A 6,659-nucleotide genomic window follows, 5' to 3' on the forward strand; every position below is an offset into this window, starting at 1 on the left:
CTAAAAACTGAACTACCATATGATCCAACAATCCCATTCCTTGGTATACATCCAAGGGGATTGAAATCAGTATCTCGAAAGCATATCTGCATACCCAGGTCATTGTATCTTTACTCACAATAGCCAAGATATGAAAGCAATCTAAGTGTCGGTCAGCAGTTGAATGTATAAAGAAGATGTGGTATATTTATACAAAAGAATATTATATGGCCATGAGAAAGAAGGAAATCCTGCCATTTGGGACAATGAAGATAGTCTTTTATTTATTTATTTAGACCATGCTGTGCAGCTTGCAGGATCTTAGTTCCCTGGCCAGGGACTGAACCTGGGGCCACAGCAGTGAAAGCACCAAGTCCTAACCACTGAACCACCAGGGAATTCCCTTGATGGACTTTAAAGACAGCATACAAAATGAGATAAGTCAGACAGAGGACAAATACTTTATGATCTCACTTATATATGCAATCTTTAAAACTTGAACTTGTGAAAAACGGAGTAGAATGGTGGTTACCAGGTGCTAGGGATGGGGCAACTGGGGAGATGTTAAAGGTACAAACTTGTAACTAGTTGATAAATAAGTTCTGGAGATCTAAGGTACAACATCTGGAGAAGGAAATGGCAACCCACTCCAGTGTTCTTGCCTGGAGAATCCCAGGGACGGAAGAGCCTGGTGGGCTGCCGTCTATGGGGTCGCACAGAGTCGACACAACTGAAGCGACTTAGCAGCAGCAGCAGCAGAAAGGTACAACATAGTGATTCTAGCCAATAGTACTGTGTTATAAAGTTTAAACTTACTAGGAGACTAAATCTTAACTACTATTAATATAAAAAAGAAGTGATAAATATGTGACATGATAAAGGGATTAGCTAACACTTGAAAATAATCATATTGCAATTTATAAATGTACCAAACTAACATGCTGCATAACTTAAAATTAAACAATATCATATGTCAATTATTCTTCAGTTTTTAAAAAAGCCAGCTTATGAGTCAATCAACCTGCTGCTGCTGCTGTTAAGTCGCTTCAGTCGTGTCTGACTCTGTGTGACCCCATAGACGGCAGCCCATCAGGCTCCCCTGTCCCTGGGATTCTCCAGGCAAGAACACTGGAGTGGGTTGCCATTGCCTTCTCCAATGCATGAAAGTGAAAAGTGAAAGTGAAGTCGCTCAGTCATGTCTGATTCTTAGCGACCCCATGGACTGCAGCCTACCAGGCTCCTCCATCCATGGGATTTTCCAGGCAAGAGTACTGGAGTGGGTTGCCATTGCCTTCTCCACAATCAACCTGCATCAAAACCCAAAAGCATTACCCATGTAAACAGAACTTCCTATTAGCTTCAGTTCAGTTCAGTTGCTCAGTCATGTCCGACTCTTTGCGACCCCATGAATCGCAGCACGCCAGGCCTCTCTGTCCATCACCAACTCCTGGAGTTCACTCAGACTCACGTCCATCGAGTCGGTGATGCCATCCAGCCATCTCATCCTCTGTTGTCCCCTTCTCCTCCTGCCCCCAATCCCTCCCAGCATCAGGGTCTTTTCCAGTGAGTCAACTCTTCGCATGAGGTGGCTGAAGTATTGGAGTTTCAGCTTTAGTATCAGTCCTTCCAATGAACACCGAGGACTGATCTCCTTTAGGATGGACTGGTTGGATCTCACTCTCAAGAGTCTTCTCCAACAGCTTAATTCACTTTTAAATAGGAACATAGCCAAAGACTACTAGACACTCAAGACAAGTTTCCAACAACAAAGGCAGAAACCACACAAAAAAGGAAGAAAAAAGGAAACAAGAAAATTTAAGACAAAAACTATAATATCATTAGGGAAATAAAGATATTGATTGCATTCATGAAACAAGAACAAGATGATAACCAAAAATAAGAGTGGAGCAGGGAGTGGGAAAGGAATTATATGACACACACACAAAAATTCTGTACTTTTTTCCTAGCAAGAATTTTAAGCTCAAAATGAGAAATTTAACCTTGAGCCATAACTGATAAAAAGTTTATATGAATTTTTAGAGAACATCCTAATAAAACTTTGGAGAATAAAGATATACTCTAACAAATTTTCCAGTTATTTTTGATGGTATTAAACTTTCATATTCTCTGGTTACATTTTACAGCTTTTAATTAGCTCTGCACAGTTTAAATTCTGCTAGTAAGATAATGGCCTCTGAGAAATACTAAACTGTACCAGGACTGTCTGCAAATGAAATAGGGATAAGACACGCACCCATACATTGTAAACTTTGTTTAACAATACAAGATATGATGTATTAACTTGGTAAGGGAAGAAGAGCATTACCCTGGAAAATAAGCATGCTCAGTTGCTTCAGTTGTGTCCAGCTCTTTGGGACACTATAGACTGTTCCTGCCAGGCCCCTTTGTTCATGGGATTCTCCAGGCAAGAACACTGAAGTGGGTTGCCATTGCCTTCTCCAATGCATGAAAGTGAAAAGTGAAAGTGAAGTCGCTCAGTTGTGTCCAACTCTTTGTGACCCCATGGACTGCAGCCCACCAGGCTCCTCCATCCATGGGATTCTCCAGGCAAGAGTACTGGAGTGGGGTGCCATGTCCTCCTCCAGGGGATCTTCCTGATTCAGGGATTGAAGCTGGGTCTCCTGCATTGCAGGTGGATTCTTTACCACTGAGCCACCAGGGAAGCCCAGAAAATAAGCAAGAAAAGCTAAAAACTTTCAAGTTCAGGGCAAGAATTATAGTTAAAAGAATATGTGAAGACACATGAGTTCTAATATTACTAAAAATTAAATAGCAGGAGTCAGAACTGATAATTCAGCTGAAATAATTTATGTGAATTTATATATATAATTGGATAAAAAGTCACAGTATATGAACCAGGTGGTGATGAAATTAAATCATTGTGCAGAATTTAGGAGACTAAATCATGGGAGGTTATTCTTCTATCACTACAAGACAGAGACTCTGCTCGTGGCTGACAGCCACCAAGTAAAGACTAGTGCTGAAAACACCTCTGGTCTAAGAACTCGGGACTGTCAGAATGCCAGTATTCTCAAGGAAACTTTTCTACACTGTTGGTAAGAATATAAATTGGTATAGTCACTATGGAGAACAGTTGGAGGTTTCTCAAAACACTAAAAAAAAAAAAAAAAAAAAAAAATTACCATAGGATCCAAGGATCCCACTCCCGGGCACATATCTGTAGAAAACCACAATTTGAAAAGATCCCACGCACCCCAATGTTTACTGCAGCACTGTTTACAACAGGCAAGACATGGAAGCAACCTAAATGTCCACTAACAAATGAACAGATTAAAGAGGATATGGCAAATAGATACAATGGAATATTACTGAGCCATAAAAAAGAGTGAAATAATGCCATTTGAAGCAACAGGATGGACCTAGAGATTATCATACTAAGTGAAGCCAGCCAAAATATCAAATATCATATGATAATGCTTACATGTAGAATCTAAAAATAATGAGTCAAATGCACTTAGGTACAAAACAAAAATAGACTCACAGACATAGAAAACAAAACGTATGGTTACCAAAGGGGGAAGGAAGGGGGAAGAATAAATTAGGAATCTGGGATTAACACATACACACTACTATGTACAAAACAACCAATGAGGACCTCCTACATAGCACAGGGAACTAAACTCAATATTTTGTAATAACCTATAAGAGAAAAGAATATGGAAAAATATATGTGTGTGTATATATATATATGTATATATAACTGATCACTTTGCTGTACACCTGAAACCCAACATTGTAAATCAACTATACTTCAATTTTTTTTAAGAATGTCAACATTCTCATAACAAGCCACAAGTCTTCCCTTTTTTCTCTCACATTGCCATACTCCCCTTTATTCTTCTGAATTGTGATTCTTAGCAAATGTGTACGTGAATCTCTTCTCAGATGCAGACATTATACTGTTTATTGTTACTCCTTTTATTTTCAAAATAAAAAAAAGGAACTATCAAATAATAAGGATGTCTAAGAAATGAAATCCCTTGCAGAAAAAATTAAATCTTCAAGGGGTTAGAAGAAAAAAAAAATTAAATCTTCAAGGGGCTAAAATTGGAGAAATTACCTAGAAAGTAGCCAAAAGGTCATGAACATAATTTTAAATATGGACTTAAAATTAATAACTAATTTATTTAATTAACATTAATAATGAAACAAAAAGGCATAATAGCGATATCAAAAGAGAAATGGAGAAAAGGAGTGATTTAAGAAAGCTAAATCCTCACCTAATATAATAAGAAATCAGTAGCTAATGCTTTAAAATGATGACTCAAGAGTTAGCAGAGGATGTATATTAGGCAGTCAATGAGGTAAATATGAGAAGAAATAGAGTTGAAAGTGCTTGTTTGTGGTTTTTAAAGCTGTGTATGTATTCCTTTGGCAAAAATTACTTTTTAAAAAGTGGCTTAAGCTTACTTGGCTTACTTGGCTTATAGCTAGAGGTAAGTTAATGTACACAAGTGTGACTTAGGGGAAAGTTCTTACTTTCAAGGGAGCTCTGTTTTGAATTTCTATTATACAGTACTTTTAAATACATGTGATCAACATCTATCAATTTTTAAATAATAACAGTGAGTGATGAACATGCTAAGAAAATGAAAATGTAGCTGTTAAGAGGAAAGAAAAAAGCAATTTGTGAACATTACAAATTACTTAAGGGACTTTAAAAAATACATATGATCTCAACCGAATTACAAGCACTTGAGAAAAAAAGCGATTTCCCGGGAGGAAATTATCAGTTTGGCTGCACTTTACAGGTGTGTCAAATAGCAGTTCAAAGTAGTCACTGAGCTTACAAGACTTTACCAAGCCTCTTTAAGCAGCAGAGGCTTTTCAAGGGCCTGGACTGCCTAGGGAACGCTTGATATTGAGACTCTGGGCAGATTCTAAGAATGTAGCCTTAAAGGACTTCAAAATCACCTCTTCAACCCAAATTTGCCAGAAGTAACTCCTTAAATTCAATCTTCAAAGCCTGATCCTATTTGCAAAGCTTTTTTCCCCCACCTCTGGCATCTTTTTGCCCATAAAGACAACTATCGCTTATCACCTCTATGTGGAAGTGTCCTACTCTACGTAGAGTGACAGTCTTTTAGATAACAGTGCTAATTCAGAAGGATGTTTACAAACATTGCTATCTCTGTTCAAGTGTATGTATTTTATAATCTTTGAAATACAGAAAAGAAACAGCCTAATTCATTTATCCATTTTCTTCTCTTATTAAACCACAACTTTTCATTATATACTCATAGGTTTGTTTCGAATTGGACAAAGAATGACTACATCATTACAGACTCCCACTTTCGAGGTGTTAAGAATCTTTGGTTCTTCCTGATGATAGCTTTGTGATTCACAAGAAGTCATTTTTCAAAAGACTCAATTCCATTTTGTAGACAATGGACGATGCTTTACAAGTCATTGGTTGTTATTGTTAACCAGTTATGTATTAACCACATTTTACTAAGTTACCTAGATCTCTACTGACAGAACTGCAGTCAGTATCTAAGCCTCAGTCCATATTCAGTGCTGATGTTGAGCTGAATCCACAATAGTCCAAGGAAGGTTTTCAGACAAGTGTTTCAAAACCGGTTAGAAAACTTCAAGAACAAAAAAAAGTTGTGTTTTGGAAAGACTGAAAACATGACCTTAGTGAAAAGTATGCCTTGAACTTAGCTTGCCCATAAGGCCACAAAGTGACATGTCCAACTTGTAGCAGAGAAGGATTTGTTTTTACAGCAACAATTTTAAACACACTGCAGAGAATTAATTGAGACCACTCCAATTATATTTTTCCTTTTTTGTTTCATTTGATTTCATCTTCTTTAATCTTATTCTGCCTAACCACAGAGCTCTTCCTCCCCCACAGGACAGGTGAAAAGTAAACTATCGTTAGTATATATAAATACACTTAACTCAATGTTCAAGCAGCTTACAGCAGCCCCCCTCCCCACCCCTCTTATCTGAGACTTCACTAACATAAACTTGCCTGAGTTTACAAGCGTCTTGCCTAAAGTGTCTTCTCTGACTTACCAATTCTGGCTTCCAAACTGGAGAAAGTGGGAGAATTAATAACACTCTAAGTGACGTATGTGTGCATGCGGGCACAGTCCTGTCTGACTCTTTGTGACCCCATGGACTGTAGCCCACCAGGCTCCTCTGTCCATGGGATTCTCCAAGCAAGAATACTGTAGTGGGTTGCCATGCCCTCCTCCATGGGACCTTCCCGACCCAAGGATCGAACCCACATCTTTTATGTCCCCTGCACTGGCAGGTAGGTTCTCTACCACTAGCAACACCTGGGAAGCCCAAGTGATGTATATCCTCACTTAAATATGAAACCAAATCCATTATCCAATTCAGTTCACAGGTATTTTTTGACACCACCTAGGCAAGAAAGGGCTATGTCTGCTATGATGTAAGTCACAGTGGAAAGCAAGTTCCATAAGTTAAAGTTGCTCAAACACAAAATATTAAAAGAAACATGCCCTTCCAGGCATATACACAAGTAAGGGAGAAAGATAGTCAGTGCCACCTGTTCAGCTTTTATTTCTATGAAGGCAAAGGTTAGAAGAATAAAAATTGCTATCTCAATTAAATACCATCTGAACTCTGAACTATTGAAGAGAAAGTCAGAGAGAGATGACTAA

The 6,659-nt window shown here is 38.2% G+C and overlaps 1 non-coding gene across 1 annotated transcript; it reads right to left on the reverse strand.

The window, feature by feature from the left end:
* Positions 1–304: 304 nt before the first annotated feature.
* Positions 305–377, reverse strand: TRNAE-UUC. Its single transcript has one exon. It is a non-coding gene; the product is annotated as a tRNA-Glu (tRNA).
* Positions 378–6,659: the final 6,282 nt, after the last annotated feature.

This window comes from Oryx dammah, unplaced genomic scaffold (genome assembly GCF_014754425.2).
Source record: "Oryx dammah isolate SB20612 unplaced genomic scaffold, SCBI_Odam_1.1 HiC_scaffold_6, whole genome shotgun sequence".
NCBI lineage: Eukaryota > Metazoa > Chordata > Mammalia > Artiodactyla > Bovidae > Oryx > Oryx dammah.